Source organism: Mus caroli, chromosome 16 (assembly GCF_900094665.2).
Source record: "Mus caroli chromosome 16, CAROLI_EIJ_v1.1, whole genome shotgun sequence".
NCBI classification, from domain to species: Eukaryota; Metazoa; Chordata; class Mammalia; order Rodentia; family Muridae; genus Mus; species Mus caroli.
In genome coordinates, this window is record NC_034585.1 from 21,748,432 (window position 1) to 21,765,772 (window position 17,341).

At 39.6% G+C, this 17,341-nt stretch overlaps 1 protein-coding gene across 8 annotated transcripts in view; it reads left to right on the forward strand.

The window, feature by feature from the left end:
• Lpp (LIM domain containing preferred translocation partner in lipoma) overlaps positions 1-17,341 on the forward strand; it is a 590,743-nt gene that overhangs the window by 137,825 nt on the left and 435,577 nt on the right. For 3 of the 8 annotated variants that reach the window (XM_029470446.1, XM_029470447.1, XM_029470445.1), the window contains one exon: positions 668-722. The exons of the other annotated variants lie outside the window; for them this stretch is intronic. The gene's annotated coding sequence lies outside the window, so the exon portion shown is untranslated. The remainder of the gene's footprint in view (positions 1-667; positions 723-17,341) is intronic. 8 annotated transcript variants of the gene reach the window in all.

The window sequence follows — 17,341 nt, forward strand, 5'->3', positions numbered from 1 at the left end:
TTGCAATATTACTCGCAAATTTCCAAAAACCAGACTTTTGGAGGCCACTTAGAAATGTCTTGTCCTTTTTAATTATTAAACATTTCCCCCGTATTTCTTTCTTTTTATTTTGGTCTCCTATTTATTTTTTTCTTTTCTTCCTTTGCCCTGTCTGACCACTGAAATTGTATTTTAGTAAAGATTTAAGGTAGACAGCTCTGTTGATATTTCCTTTTATAGGTAAATTTCCAAGCAGTGAGTGTCAAGGACTCTAGGAATCCACTTTCTCTACATTGATTGAAGAGCCATTTTGGGGGCTGGAGAGAAGACTCAGTTGTTAAGACACTTACTGTTCTTGCAGAAGCCTGGAGGTTTTGTTCCCTGGTAGGTGGCTTACAAGCGCCAGTCACTCCAGCTTCGGGGGATTCAGTGTCCTCTTCTGGCCTCAAGACCACCTGAACCTGTGAGCAGGCACACAGACATGCTCATAAATAATCTCACAATATCTTTATAAGCCAAAGCCATGGTTTCTTTATATTTATTATTCAATTGGTAAATATTTATGGTTTTTTATTTTTAAATTTCAATTAATTAATTTTTACTGTCGGTGAGTGTTTTGGTAGAATGCATGTCTATGCACCATGTATCATATATATTATGTTTAAAATATGCATACTTATTTTGACAGGCCAGAAGAGGGTGTCTGATCTCCTGGAAGTGAAGTTACAGACTTGAGCCACTGTGTGAGTGCTGGGAATTGATCCAGTCCTCTGGGATTGTAGCCAGGGCTCTAACTACTGAGCCATTGCTCTAGATCTGAGTATTCCCTCTTTTAATGCTTGGACCTGTGCCTGACAGTTTCAATCTTTTGGCCCAGCCACCTGTGTCACCTCTGTATCACATGGTCACAGATGGATAATATACTTTTGTATCCGATGGGGTCACATCACTCGCTTTAGTTATTTTTCCAGGAAATTTTTTTCCCTTTCAGTCCTTGCTTATTTTTCCATGAACTTTAGAAAAAACTTGTCTAGCTCTAAAAATAATTCTCTCCTGATATTTTTGTGGGAATTGCTTTCCACTTACTCAGAAACCAAGTAAACTGTGCGTTGTAATATGTGAGTTATTTCTCTGTTTTTAAAACCTTTTTGTGATGCTAAGATTGTACCCAGGGTCACATGATTGCTAGGCAAGTGTTTTACAGCTGGGCACTGTCCCCATGAAATCTGGCATGTTCTTAGGAGCATGTACGTATTTCTTCACATAGACCTTGAATGTCTCCTATATGTTTACCTTCCTAGGAATTTCTGCCTGCTATAATTAAAATGATGCAGTCTACTATTTAATTGTATGTATGTATGTATGTATGTATGTATGTATGGATATGTATGTATGTATGTATGTATGTATGTATGTGTTAAGCCGTGAATTCTGTATATTGCATTTTTTCCAAGCCATTTTATCAAATTTTTACTTTCCTTGAGTATTTTAAGGTGATCTCTTTATGTTGGAGCTATCACATCATCTGCCCCAAACTCTTAATTTACCTTTCTCTCTGTACCTTTAGAATGCTCCAGGTTGGCTCTAGTCATGTTGCTGTCTCTTGAAGAGTATGCTTAATGCTTGCCTTAAGAGTGAGAGTAGACATCCTAGTACACTTGACTTCAGTGGAAATGTTATTAATTATGATGGTGGCTTCTGGCATATATATCATGTAAAAAACATGCATACTTATTTTGAGAGTTTTTATTTTAAAACTGAAGCTGATCTGAAATGCCTATCTAAATCTTTTTTAGATTTTTTTCATGTAAAAATGGAAATCATACATTTCAAAAAATGGCTATTTTTTATTCTGTACATTTGCTGTGATATATAAATAAAACTTCAAATATGATATGCTTATATTTAGTCAGAAATTTTGTGCATGTGCACAAGCGTGTGTGTGTATCTAGAGTCTAGAGTTAGTAATTTCTAAGTGATTTTTGTACTAATTTTTATGTCAGATTGCTTGGAAGTTCTGTGAATAGTATGTGTTTATTAACATTTTTGAGTTTTAACATCCGTGTAATGCTAAAACAGTGCAAATTGATGAAGGTTTTTTTCCCCTGTTTTTAAAACTAATTTTAATATATTCATACATACAACTTATTCTTCAAAAATGTTATACAATTCCCTTTGAGGCTACCTCAACTTGGTGTGTGTATATGTGTGTATGTATAGGTTTATTCTCCTTAGAATTTTAATATCTCATTTATGATCAATAGACTTGGTATGTATGTTTTCTGTGACCCTCTTGTTAGATTTTAGGAAACCCATCTATTCCAAGTTTATTATGTAGACTTTTTACTTGAGGCTGTTTTGTGCCTCCTCGGTATTCGCTTATTTTCATCTTACGCAGTTATAGTTTATATCTTTGTTTTATTTATCTGCTTCCCCTTTTGATTGATGTAGCCAAAGTTAATTATTTATTTAAAAAATCAAATTTTGTCTTTCCTTTGGTTTTCCCTTGTTTTTATTGGCTTAGATACCTATGTTCCTTTTTACATTTTAGTAACTCCTGTTTTGCCTGGTTTCATTTTGTATGTTTTTTTTTTTATTGTCTGGATTTGATTCTCAATTCATATATTTTATATCTGAATAAAATTCAGGTACTCTGGTTGTGTATGTTGTGCTGTGTGTGGGTAGTGTGTGTACTTGTTAGTGTGTGTGTGTGTCTATGTGTCTGTGTGTACATCTGGAGAACAGAGGTAGGGTATCTTTGCCTGGCATTATACCACCTTACTTTTTGAGGAAAGCTCTCTTGGTGAATTTGGATCATCCACTCATTCGGTGAGGCTGGCTGGCTGGTGACCTTCAGACATCAGGCTGTCTTAGAGCACCCCGGCTAGTGCTGAGGTTAGGGAAACTAACTATGTCCTACTTAGAATCTGGTGACCTGACACTAGGTTCTCATGATTGACACTTTACCAGTGAAATAATTTCTCCAGCCCTATTTATGGTTTTAAGTTAATATTAATATAGTGTAAAATTTCCTCTGAGCTCTTCTTTAGAGAGGTTAAATACACTAGTAATTGTTTATTATTTTGTGTGTTCTGTTTGGTTACTTGGCTGTGGAGAGTTCAGTGGTGTACAGATTCCAGGGAACACAGTGCAGGACCTTGTCTGCTTGACTTACGCCTACCACAGTGTTTGTCATGTTTTTTAGATACCTTCATTTATTGAAGTGCTAAAATACTTTTGGAGTTTTTTAGGTTAGCTAGATGGTTCAGTGGGTAAAGTTTCTTGCTGAAAACTTCTTGTAACATGAGTTTGATTCCCAGAATGCACAGAAAGAAAGGACAGAAGGGACTCCACAGAGCTGTCCTATGACCGCCATGTGGGTGACATGGCACAAGCGCACACATGAAGCATACACAAAAGCAAAGAGGAAACTTACAAGTTTATATTTGAAGTTTCTGGATATTGGTCATTGGGGGTGACTAGAAGTCAGCATGCACCCCCCCCCCAAACCTCCCCTATGCATGTCTTCTCCCAGAAACACAAGAAGGAATATTTTCCATGGAAATAAATACTCAAGGCATAGTTAGAAGTGAGGCTGATAATACTCTTGTATTGCACATGTGCACCCTTCCTCTCTCAGGTACTCTCTCTAGGTACTGCTAGTGTGGGGGCAGAAGGTAATGTTAGGTATGCTTCATATCACTCCTTCAGAGCATATTAATGGATTTATTTTTAAATTCTACTAATATAATTTCTCATATGTCAAATATACCTGGATAATCATTCTAAAAGATTAACCCATGAGGGGAAAACACTTCAGTAGAATCAGGATGCTGGGATCCGGGAGGATGCAGAGATCGTAGGTTAGGATGATTCCTGTGACCTTGGACACAATAAATCTGGACACTTTATCCAAATCTTTCAGGGTCCCAAGTCCTGCACAGAAAGTGATAGAGCTGGCTTGTTCTAGGAGAGAAATTACGCAGAGCTAGGAGAGAACAGAACTTCAGCTGCTGACCAGTTTTCTTCCTGATCTTTGCCCATGATTCTTTCAAAAACCAGCTTTGGCTCAAAACTCAAGTTTCATATGACAGTGAAAAGGAAATTGCAAAGAAAACAGCTTATTGCAAGACATGGCGTGAGTTAGAGCTGTTGGAGAGACCTCGGTGCTGGAGATCCACTTCCTGTTTCCTGAGGAGCTTACTGCACCTTGCCCTACTGTGCACTTTCACAGGCACATGGCATTCATTACCTCTTTTGGCACACCCAACAGTCTTTGCTAAGGCACAGGCTGCCTGCTTGCTGATTGCACATGGGGAATCTGTGATGTAGGTTCCTAGGTCTAAGAATTGCAGACTTCCATTCTAGTCTCCTGATGAAGATGCTAATCTGGGTGCCAATGGTGGTTCTTCTACAGGGACACCTGCCCACACAGCATGATTAGAAATTATAATGACGACAATGATGAGTCTTCCAGGACACCCACGTTTTTTTTTTTTTTACAAGTTATTTCCACTAATCGTCTCTACCATAATCAGTTGGAGGAAATTTTCTTTTTCCTTCTCCTTTAATGTTTTCTCTCCCTTTCTAAGTCCATCCAAAACACTGTTGTAATTCTGGTGTAGAGTAAAGGTTTTTGATTACCATGATCAACATGTCAGTGATTGTACATCTCTCAACATGTGGTGTGATGAGAGTATGCTGTACCACTAAAGAAAATATTTGGCATCAGGCTCCAGTAAGCCAAATATGCCTGGCGAGATTTTGGTACAGTCCCCTTCCAGTCTCTGCAACTGTGCCTCCTCGTGTCCTAAATGGGCTTCCAGTCTTTTTTTGTACTCAATGTATTAGGAGTGTAAGAATCCAATGATGTCCTAAGTAAGGAATGCGTCATTAAGGCTACACCGTTAATGAAGAGGATGGTTATTAAAGCTATTTTTGCATTATTGCCAGCTTAGCCAATTAAGGTTATATTTAGTGGAGTACAGTCAAGGTGTGTAGGTGTGAGAACCAGGAGACCAATTGCTAAATGAAACCAATCCTGAGGATGGTTAGGGTAGAACCAAAGAAATAGGCACAGTACTGTTTTAAAGGCCCTGTCATTGAACTGCCATCTTGAATTCAGAAAAACAAAAACATAAAAAAGCCACAGGAGCTGGTACTCAGGGAGAGATGCAAAACTCAGGAACGAAGAGTCTCCATGAAGAGGGAAGAGGAGGGAGCAGCGCAGGTGGCTGGAGTTTGGATGAGTGTTAGTGGAATGAAGATTTGGAGGCAACCCGAGCAATTAGGCAATTAGAAAAACGACAGCACTGCCTTTGGACCTGTGTATCTGGAGTGTGGGAGGACAGGCAGACACACACAGGGTGGCTGTGGGGAAAACAGCATCCACAGAAAAGATCCTTCTCCAAGAATGCTCTCCAGGCAGGGCAGAAGTTGGTTCCAGAATCTGCAGGGAGAGCCTCCTCATTGATTCTTCCTACTGCCTGCTGTTTGCACAGTGCTTGGCTCCCCATATGTGAATATATTTGGGGGGAGGGCTACCTTTTCCTTCAAAGTCTGATTACTCAAGGAAGTTCTGACTAGGGCTTCTAATGGGGAAGAGCTAGCAAGGAGAAATTATGGTTTTCTCTGCTCCTCTGGACTGTTTTGGGCTCCATGATATTTCTATGGCACTCACTCACTCTAAGAGACCATTTTTCTAATGGTAGGATTAAAAAGCCCATTTGGTGCATAGGTAGATATTTTAGTTATAGTTCAGTGGGATTCAAACAATAGACTCTTTTCTAAACTCTTTTATTTATTATAATACTTCAGCTTGTAAACTCAGCTATGATGGTATTAGCTTTTATTCTTCCTATCTACTGACATGCAGAATAGAGTGAACTTTCAGTTTTTTCCTTTCTCTTCCTTTCTCTTTCTGTCTTTCTGCCTCTTTCTCTCTCTCTTTCTCTCTCTCTCTCTCTCTTTCTCTCCCTTTCTTTTTCCCTCCCCTCCCTCCCCTCCCCTCCCCTCCTTTTGTCCTTCCTTCCTTCGTTCCTTCCTTCCTTCGTTCCTTCCTTCTTTCCTTCGTTCCTTCCTTCCGGTTGATTTTTATGAGTTAAGTAAATTGAATTTAAAAATAAAAATGTGAACTGTCATTGAAATTTATTCCCATAATTCATTCAAAAGGCTTTTTTTACAAAGCAGGGCTACTAGTTTCCCCCAGCCTCTGCAGTGGGGACAAAAACAACTGGACATACAGAGTATCAGCCAATCTGCCAATATGCTGCCTTAGTGTTTTTCTGTTGAGAGGTTCTTTTTATAAGACAGGGCCATGGACTCTTTGAAACCTTCTTACAAGGCTTGGGAAGAAGGTTCTTTGTTTTCCAAAACAAACACTCACTGTTTAGCCTAGTCTTGCTTCAGAAAAATCCTTCTGCCTCAGTCTTCTGTGAGCTGGGCTGACAGGTGTGGATGTACCAGTAGGCCCAGCTGTGGAAAGATAATTATTTGATTGTTGCCAGCTCAGACAATTAAGTATTTTACTAATTAGTAGAAATGAGAATTTTACAATGATCAATTTTTCTGATGGTGATGGGGGCAATGTTGGCTTTTCACATCCATTTATTTATTTATTTCAAAAACTATTTAACTCTCTACTTTCAGTGAATCATTGAAATGCTTTTCGTTTTTATGAGGAAAGGAAAGCATAAGTTGACCCTGTGTGATGCTCTCTGCCTGAGGGCATTTTCATTGGTCTGGAGGTGGTTTGACTGTGTTCCGCCACATCTCCCTGTTGGTGCTGATGAGTTGTAGACACAGAACAGTGTGCACCTCCCTAGCTTTCTCTCATGTTACTAACTCACAGGAGCAAGGTTTGCTTAGTGGAGCTCAGAAATTGACATGGGAAAGCATGACTATTGTGACTACAAATTTTATTCTTATTCACTAGTGCATTTTGTGCGATAGGATTCAATTAAGAATTTTCTTCTGTACTTTCTCATCATGTCTTTAACTTAGTACAGGCTTTTCCCATGTTTTATGACCTTTATACTTGAAAAGTGCCTTGTTTCAAGGCCTGGCACATCATAGAATCTACTGATTATTGTTTGCTTAATGCTTTCTCATGATTAGATGAGTTGTCTATTTTTGAGTAAAAGATTATTTTTTTATTGTTTCATGTCAGTAAGTCTATGGGTTCAATGTGACCTATGACTGGTGGTATTAACCTTAGGGGTGACCATGTTTGCTTTGTTTTATTTTATAGTAAAGTGAAAGACTCTTGTACTGTTAACATTTTGACACATTTGCAAATTATGGGCTAGTGTTCATACTGACTCATAATGGAGAGCCAAGACTCAAAAGCACATGGCTTCCCAACATGAAAAGCACATGGCTTGCCAACCTTAACAGAATATATGATTCATATCTAAAACCCATGTTGAAGCTTTTTGCTATGGCCTCAATCCTGAGCCTATTTGATGGATAAGATCAATTTTAGTCTTGAGTTTGTGTGCACCTACTTAGTAAATAACACAGTGACTAGATTCTGGTAAAAACCATGAGTCTCCAGTGGAAAGGCATATAGTAGAGAGTATAAGAAGTAGTGAAAGGTATCTCTCTTTCACACTGACTTCTGCAACTATCAACTCCTTGGTATTTATGGCTTAATGGATGTCCACCATTCATCCCATGGGACAGGAAGACATGATGGAGGGTGATGGAGAGAATGCTCTTTGGACAAGGGCATAGAAATTTCTTTATTCAGGGTCCCCAGATAAAATGAATAAAAGAGGTTTCCACAATGCTTTAAGTATTTTTATGCATTGAGCCTTCATACTGTTGTTGAACTTTTCCTACTTGATGCTGTTTTCCAAGGATGCACAGAGGCTTGGCAAGAAAGAGTAGCGATTAGAGCTAGATCAATAACATGGTTTCAAGCCACAAAAGGCCTCAGGGTAAAAACCCAAGTCTCAAGCACGATGCTATCTGCATCTGTGGGTTGACTGCCTCTTCGTCTCTACCCCTTGGTCTTGTTTGCTTTCCTCATCTTTTCATGTGGCATGGAACAATTTTGTAACCATGACAATTTGCCATCATAATGTCTTGCAGGCTTTTTGTCCTAAGGTGTACAATGAGAGAAACTATGTCTGAATTGTGAGAACGATTATAAAATTTATCTCTTCATCTTCAACAGATGCTGTGCTCTGCTTGTAGGCTGGGAGGGGGAAGGCAGTAGAGAATTGGAGATGTGCTGTCCAGTGTAACAGCCACTGTTGCCATGTGCTCTTCCCGAGTCCTTGAAATCTGGCTCGTGCTATGTGTTTAAAGGATGATATTTTGGATATATTTGTGAAGTAAAATTTTAACATTTTTAAAAGTTACTAGAGATTTCAAAATCATGGGTATGGCTTGTGCTCTGTGTCTGTTGAACAGTGTTTGGTCCGAGCCTGGGGAGAATACAGAGAACAGGAAAGTGACCTGTGTTCTTATTCTGAGTTCTAATAATATTGGCATTGGAAGGGAAAGCTCCAGCAGTCATAATTTTCATTAAAAATATTCTGATTTAGGAGAATTGGCTGCTTTCATATTATTGCTTGGACTGGAGAAGAATCTGGCATTTGGTATTTTCATAATTGAGAACATAACTTGCTGACTTAAAAAAAAAAATCACAACATTTTGTGCTTGGCCACAGGATCAGATTTTGGCTTTTTGAAAGAAGAGACTGAGACTTTTCTCTTGCTAATATCCTCGGCCCTGTCCAGAAGTCCACACATGCATTCAAGGTATCCAGCTGGGTTGCTGATAAACTAAAATACTTTGAAAAGGAGAATATTTTGTGAAGCTACCCCATATTTACTGGGAAAGAGAAGGTAACTCATTTTTCAAAGGACAGCTACCAGAAATAAAGAACATAGATGCAAGTGTTTCTTTACTTCTTGATTTAATTACTATTCTCATCAGGTGTCCCTGGCAACTCAACTCCTGATAAGGAATCTTTCAGAATTCCTCACACCCCCTCTGTGTGAAGGAGAAAGAAAAGGATGCTGCGTGCACATGAAAACTCTCACCTCTGCTCAGACGTTCTAGCTAAAGCCTCCAGTCTAGATTATTCTCTGTTCTCCTGTTTTTTGAGCCTTTTGTGTACCTATCTGTCGGAGGATGTGGGGTAATAGTGGAAGAATCAGCTTAATCTCAGACGAAACCGATGTTTCCTCTTGTTATTTTATTTAGTTATTTCTTTATTTATTTGGTTTTTTTTCGAGACAGGGTTTCTCTATATAGCCCTGGCTGTCCTGGAACTCACTTTGTAGACCAGGCTAGCCTCGAACTCAGAAATCCACCTGTCTGTGCCTCCCAAGTGCTGGGATTAAAGGAGTGCGCCACCACCACCCGGCTGTTATTTTATTTTTATTATACTTTATAATGAGCCAAGTGTTCTCTGAATTAGAGATTCTCAACTTTTCATTATGTACCTGTGCAGCCTAGAACTTGGTGACGGACCAAGTTTTCTGTAATATAATTTTTGTCAGTGAATCCAAGAGTTGTTGTGATTCAGCTAAGGGTACCCTGGAACCAGACAAAGTATGGCCTTGTTCAGAGGCCATCCTTCCAGAATCTACCTTAGCCCCCTGGCTTTATAAGTCTACTCATGCACAGCCTCACTTTCAGTAGTATCTGAGGCCTTGATTCTCCTGTAGAACAGAGTGGAAGATGCTGGCATTCCTGTGAGCTGCAATGCTCAGACCCTTGTTTGCTTCTAGGACCTGCTATTTGCTACGTGTCATGTCCCTGCCAGCAAACTGCTCTTTGCCACTGAGCATTCATTTCTTCCTCTGAGTTGGCCAGTATCTTTTCCCTTGCAAAAGTGTTGCCATTCCTTAAGTTGTAAAGGATATCTGTCTCATGCGGATTCATGCAATCTATAAACACTAAATTAATAGATTTTTCACATATGTTTGATTTTGCTGGTCATAGGCCAATAACCCTCTTCTGTCCTCACTTTGGAGGAGGGGGGGCGGGGAAGGGCACTGGAGTAGTTGTGTGGTAAAATCCACTTTAATTCTAGCTGTGTGAAAAGGAACACTGAAAATGTGGTAAGCAATTGCTTCTAAAAAGCTTGGACTAAAAGCACTTGATGGATCTGTGCTGGCTTCCCGGTAGACTCATCTCAGTACTGCCCACATAGCACAATTAATAGTTATTACTTGAGAAGGAGCAAATAAAAGAGAGGGAGGGAGGGAGAGAGGGAGGGAGGGAGGGAGAGAGAGAGAGAGAGAGAGAGAGAGAGAGAGAGAGAGAGAGAGAGAGAGAGAGAGAGAACATCCTTTCATCTTCTTGAGCTGTCTCCTTTGTCAGACCTATGGAGCCATACCTTTGAATCATCCTCAGAAAGCACAGCATGAGGGACTAAAGGGTAGATCTTGTGGCTCATTTTCCACCCACTTCCTATGCTGGGGACAAATGTTTAAGCTCATCCTTGCATGCTGATATCCTGTCAATATCTCTTGCCATTCACCATGCATCTTCAAAAGTGAGGGGCCCTTTCTCATATCCTCGCAGCAAACACACCACTATGTACAAGCACAATTATTTCGTGACCGAAAACGTTATGAAATTTGAAGTTAAGCTTGGGGCATGGAAGAGCCCGGTGCCAGTAGAAAGGATTCTTCATCAGCTTTGATGAGTCTAGAGAACGGACTGTGTAATACTCAAGCAGTGTTCTAGGTATCAAGTGAATGCCAGCTTCCTCTAAAGCAGCTATTCTGCCTTCAGTCAGTCCCTCTCCTGCTGCTAGACTCTGTGCATAAGAATTCATCATCTCACGTACAGTAAAACAGAAGCCCTGCTTTGAAGCTTAGTGTCCCTAGTGAGCATGGCATTGGCCCCTAGGCAGAGTGCAAGATAGGCTCAGGCCTTTTGTGTTCCCTGCATGAAGGAGTCTGACTGATACAGATGTGATTCCAATGTTATGTAATGTCTGTGAGCATCAGCTTGCCATTTGTTAAATAAAAGTGAATTTCTTATCAGATTAGAAGACAATACATAAAACTGGCAGAAAATAAGCACTTAAAAAATGACTGTTGTTTTTGTTATTATCTATAACCATAACCATTTCCCATGGCTCTAGACTTTTATCTAGATGAAATATTCATTGTGAAAGTATCCTACCCTGGCTAGAACCTATATACTTGTATAGTAGTAAAGTATCATTGAAGAACAGAACCTATATTTCTATAGTTTAATCATTTCTGTTCACAGAATCCTTCCTTTAGCTCTGAATTGTTACTATATTTTGATTTTTCTCCTCTTTTTTTTTTCATAGTCTGCTTATGACTACTGTAATCTAAATGGGTGTTCCTTAGTGCTCTAATAATGGTGGTCAGCTTCTGTAATTTCTTAGGCACTTCTCTGAGTCTGGTTCACAGAGCAGTAATAAAACCCAAGACCGTGCTAGGAAGGCCATGTATCAATCCTCGCCCAGCCCTGACGGTTGGCTCATGGGTCAGGAGTCCTCATGCTGCAGGGCCTTTGCCTAACCTTTTCTACCATACACTTGCCGGCAGATGTTTACCCTCTTCCCAGAGGATTTCCAGAGAGTGAATGATCTTCCTGACCCTTTCCGTTCACCCAAGTCGTTATTTTAGCTATGATAGGAGACCTGCTGTGGTCTTTTTCTATGCCTTAGGGAGAGATCTTCTAAAAATTTTGAGTGCATCGTTTAACACAGCTTTCCCTTGGAAAACACACATTGGATTTTCTTGTGTCTAGAAACATTTCAAGGATATTTTAGGCTAGTATGACCCGAGGAGATGTACTTTCTCTTGCTTCTCAGAATTTTACTCAGTGAACTCTTGACACACATGTTTGACCGTAGCTCAGTGTACAAATCAAGGTTGTTTCCACCTGACTTTTTATTTTAGACATAACTGACGTAGAGTTAGGATTAAAGCAGTGTGAGTTCCCTTAAGTTTTTCTGTCATCTTATTTTCATAATCTGTGTCATGCATTTGATTCTCTGAATGCACAATTAGTATTGGGATGTTTTTGTTTGCTTTCATCACTTGGTAAACTTTTATAACAAAAAGGATTTTCTATCATATATGCTACTCTGCAATAAGCAGATGATCAATGAACTCGGTCATTTCATTCTCATTAATTGATTGCCAATCTATATTTTTATCTTCCTCTTGTTTTAGGATGTCAGATCCTTCAGGGTAGGACCCCTGTCTGCTTATTACATCTATATCCTACCTTGTAGCAAATCCCCTACTGTAGTTACTTTTGCTTAGGACGTGTTTGATTAGAAAGCGGTTGGATCCAAGAGAATGCCACTTGAAAACAGGTCTACATGAAACAGAATCTCTGTCATCACTGATTCTAGGTAAATCCTGAAGAAACAATCAACTTTTTTTTCTCTTTAGTTTAATAGGGGTGTTGAGGTCTGTTCTAGAACTTGCTTTTCTGCCTCTGGTTATAGATGAAGATCCGGGATTTACCTGACTGATCTTGGTGGGATGTTCTTGAATGGAACTTGGCTGGGAACAAACACTTTCTATACCTCCAGTTGGATGTTTGGTGTGGCTAGAAATATCAGACCTTCTGACTTTTACGTTCGTTTTGCGCACATTGGGGATGTGCGTATAGGAACCTTTTATTACTATGGACTTAGCCAGCAGTAACCATGGTGAGTAGACCCATCACACAGCATTTTTTTCTGAGTCAGTTTAAAATGCTGACAATTAAATATACCGTACTCTTTTAAGCAATCCATCAGTCTCCCCTGTTGTCATGGTGACCGGAGTATATTTAGAAATGTGACAAGTACACTGAGTTCAATTGCACTTTTGCCAAAACATAGTTTTGCAGCTAAAATTGAATTTCCTGATTGAAGATCCAAGTGCTGTTAAGGGGGATGATCGTTTCCATACATTAGTCTACAAGTCTAATGCATCATCCTGTTAACTCAGCCCTTGAGGCCCCATCATGCTATGGAGGCAATGCAGGCTGAACTGATTCTACTTTCAGTTAATGAGGAAAAGTCAAATAAAGGGGTCTCTGTGCTTTTTTCTTTACAAGTGAAATTACACCTGAGTGATATAATTACTTTAATGATTACCTCCTTTTGTATTTATCTATGAATTATGTGTGACTTTTGTAGAGTCTCTTCCGCAGCATTGTGTTTCTAATCTAGGGAATTTATCAGGGTTCTCGTCCTCACTTTTCTGCTTATAATCTATTCTTAGAAAAATGAGAACATCTTTTTGTCTTTGGCTCTGACCTTGGATACAAAAGCATCCTTACATTTCTTCGTCTTATTCTTTTTGGATTTAAAAAGAAGTGTAGGGATGTTGTTGAAGAAGACATTTTTGGTCAAAGGAGAAGGGAGAACAGTCCTGCCTTCTCTGTGAACCTGGTTGGATCCCCACTTCCTTTTCCTCCTTTCTCTTCTCAGTGCAGGGCTGAGGAAGACCATGGTTTTGAGCTCCTTGCTCACTATACTACATCAGCTGTGGAATATTCTTAGTTGCTGGCTCATCGTCACAATCCTGGTTTCATTTCTGGCTAAATTGTAAATCTTCTGCCCTTGAGTTGAGAAATCACTGCTCCTGGACCATCCTTGTTCTCTCGGAATATTTTTGTTCCGTAAAGTAATAGGTTTCTCTTCTATATCTAACTCAGTGTGTCCACAATTGAAGCACATTTTGAACCTCTGATTATAGTTAGACAGTCTTGATCTGTTTTGAGAACATTGAATATAATCTTTCTTGGTAAGAAATATCTTAGATAAAATAACAATGGGCATGATACGGTGAGTGTTTCCACATTGGTTCTCTGGTGTTACCCATTGGCTCTGCATTGCATCTTACAAGGCATCTTCAACATTTTTACTTTACAATAAGAAAGCAGGCTCCAAATCATGAACGTGAGGATAGCTATGTTAATACGGGGCAACTGGATTCCGATCAGGGTGGGCGTGTAACAAGTGCTTCTAGGAAGATAAACAGTGTAGGAAAGTTTTATTAAGCAATGGTCTACTGCATGGGGAGTTTATATAGAGTAGTTGTTTTAGAGGGTCTGTGAAATAGCAGTTCCCTAAGGATAAGCAGGTAGCAAATATTTTTCTCCTTCTGGTTTTAGAATCTAAAGAAATGTACTCACCAAGGAGAAAGCTTAAATCCCACCTACTCCAGTGATTTCCTCCTGAATTCCTTTAAACTCATAATAAATGAGCTTCTATTCAACTGGTTATAGCTAACGTTATCTCTCATATTAGAAATTTAAAATGAGAAAAAATAACTTTAATGAAAGCGTTCATATGAAAAAGTACATGTCAAAAGAAGCACAAGAGGTACACCTCATCTCCTCCTTTTCCTGTGTGTGTGTGGTGTATGTATATGTGTATTTGTTTACATGTGTTCATGTGTGAATGCGCATGCCTCTGTGTGCACATGCCTATGCAGGCCCAAAGTTGATGTTGGGAACCTTCTTCAATTTCTCATCCATTTTGTTTTTTGAGGCAGGGTCTCTCAGTCATATCCAGAACTAACCCTGAGGGCAAGTCTAGTTAGCTCATTCATGGTCTCCTGTCTCCTGTCATTCATGGTCTCCTGTCTGGTCATTCTGGTCTCCTAACTCATTCATGGGGTCTCTGGTCTCCTGTCTCCTAAGGCAAGAATCCCAGATTGTGGCTATACCCATCCAGGGTTTTACACGGGATCTAGGAATTAAACTTGAGACCTCTTGCTGGAGCAGGCACTGGTTGTAACTGCTGCTCTGTCTCCCTAGCCCACAGAAGTCCACCTCCCAAAGCAGGCTGGGAAGAGCAGTGCTGCATTCCCTGTTGTGATGCTTCTCTTCTAAATTCAAGACTGCAGAGAAAATCCCTCTCCATACAGCTAAGTAGTTGGAAGAGGAAGGGGAAAGAAAAAAGAAAAAAGGAAAAAACAAAAAAAAACCAAAGTGTAGTTATGGGTTTTCTGTTCTTCTTTGATCCTCTACCAAAAGTTTATCTTGATAATTACTGAAATATGGTAATATCTTAATGGTTAGTATCCAAAAAAATAAGGATAAAAATAGTTAAAGGTTTAACTTGTAAAACTAGTGATATAAAGGTAATTCTGAAAGTTGACTGTTAGGCTAGGGATCCACCAGGAATAAAGACACTCGCAATGAGGCAGACAGACAGTCACAAGTGAAGTCATCACAGGATTTCAACACTGCATGTGTTGAGACCCACTGGCCTATTCACTTCAGGTCTCAGGGGATTCTGTGACATCATGTTTCCATCACCTTGGAGCTGTAGCTTCAGGGAGTAGTAGCACGGGTCTACAAAGGCTGTCTGTGTTTCATTCTCTGTAACAAAAGTGGTTACACGGGCTTTAAGGAGCCTGAATTTGTTCATCATTGTTTCAGGTTCTGTGGAGTGGTCTGTTTGCATCTCAAGGCCATCACACTGAAGGGTTATATATCACATAATTATGTATAACAGAATTGTGTGTGTGTGTGTATATATACATATATACACACATATATATGCACATATAAATAAAACCATATATAAAACTATAAATATATTTTTACATATAATATTACATATAATTTATATAATAACAAATCTTCGTTGTTGTTGTTTTTGTTTTTGTTTATTTCAAGACAGGGTCTCTCTTTATAGCACTGGCTGTCCTGGAACTCACTCTGTAGACCAGGCTGGCCTCAAACTCAGAAATCTGCCTGCCTCTGCCTCTCGAGTGCTGGGATTAAAGGCGTGCGCCACCACGCCCGGCATAACAAATCTTTTATGTATATATTTATACTTGTATTTAAGAAGGTGGTTAGGATGTTTATTGGCATTTGGGAAAGGATTTCTTCAAACGAGGAAGTAAATACTTCACATTCAAGTCTCCCCATTTTATAAAGACAAAACGAAGCAAACTGAATTCAAATTCTCCATCTGTAGAGTTCTCTCTGAAGATGATAAGTAAAGGAGGGAAGGGGCAACTTACTTCAACACCACAAAGTTTAAGGCACGAGAAGCTATCAGTCCCCAGAGCAGTACAGAACTGCTTCGCACTGTCTCCCAAGATGCACTCATTGAATTATCAGTCCAGATGCAAAGAGTTTCCGAGAATGCAGTGGCGATTCTCCCCACCCCAGGCTGTGACTTGTGCTTGAGAGCACCTATTAGAAGATTTGCTGGGCTTCCATATCATAGTTGTTGCACCCCTTACTGTACTCCAACATGTGCTGATGGATCTTGGATGAGTCTACCCAAACAACAAAGTCTTCCATGTTGCCTGTGCCAGACACAAAGGCAGGATCTGTGACCCTGCTTCACAGGAGCCTGGAAGTGCTGCACCATGCAAAAAGTTGTCAGGAGGCAGCAGCAGCTGGACAAGGCTGAGAAGTAGTCATAGAATTCTAGTGAGCCATGGACACCAGGCCGAGAACATAGAGCTTGTCCAGGAGTGCTGCTGAGACACGATTGTGAAATCTAGAAGAAACTAGTAGTTTGACTTTTAACATAGATGCTTGTTGATACTTGACATTTCCTCCGAGTGTTGACTAGGATTGGAGATAGTAACATTAATATTATATATAATATGTATATATATTATATATAATATATATATATGTAAATGATAGAGTCTTAAGTACAATTGCTTCTGTTCCCAATAAAAGTATTAAGTGCAGTGACTATAGTTCCATTTGTTGTTACTGCCATGGGCCATCATAAAATCTGGTACTTATGGATACTTTCACCCATGACCAATTATACATAGTTGGTACAAATGCCAGTTAACACAGTGAGAACAGTTATTTGTACCTTACTTAGTTGTATTCTGAAAACAGCTTTGAACTTGAAGACTTTTGCCAAGCTCTTAGGGTCTCCTACACAGTCATGGACCCCTCCTTTGCTTGCTTACTTCACAAAAATTAAAGACAAAATCAAGCAGCTTGTATATCCTAGGCAAATACTCTACCACGGAGCATGTTCTAGAACATTTTATTTTGTTTATAATGTTTTTACAGAATTATGGGATGGTGTGTCATGTTTTGACATGAATATAATATGATTGAGTGAGGGCAGTTGTATTTCTTTTATCTCTAAAGCTCCACTTTTCTTGGGGTATAACATTTATAATTCCTGATTCTCCTCTCTCCATCCCATTCTTCTCCTCCTCTCCTTCATGTTCCCTCCTAGTAGTCAGTCTCAGTTACTTTCTGGGCTCTTCTTTTTACCTCCCTTTACACCCTTCCATCCCACCCCCTATCACTAAAGGGAGAGAAGGAAGGATAAAGGGGGAGGGGAAAAGGAAGAGAGAGAGAGAGAGAGAGAGAGAGAGAGAGAGAGAGAGAGAGAGAGAGAGAGAGAGA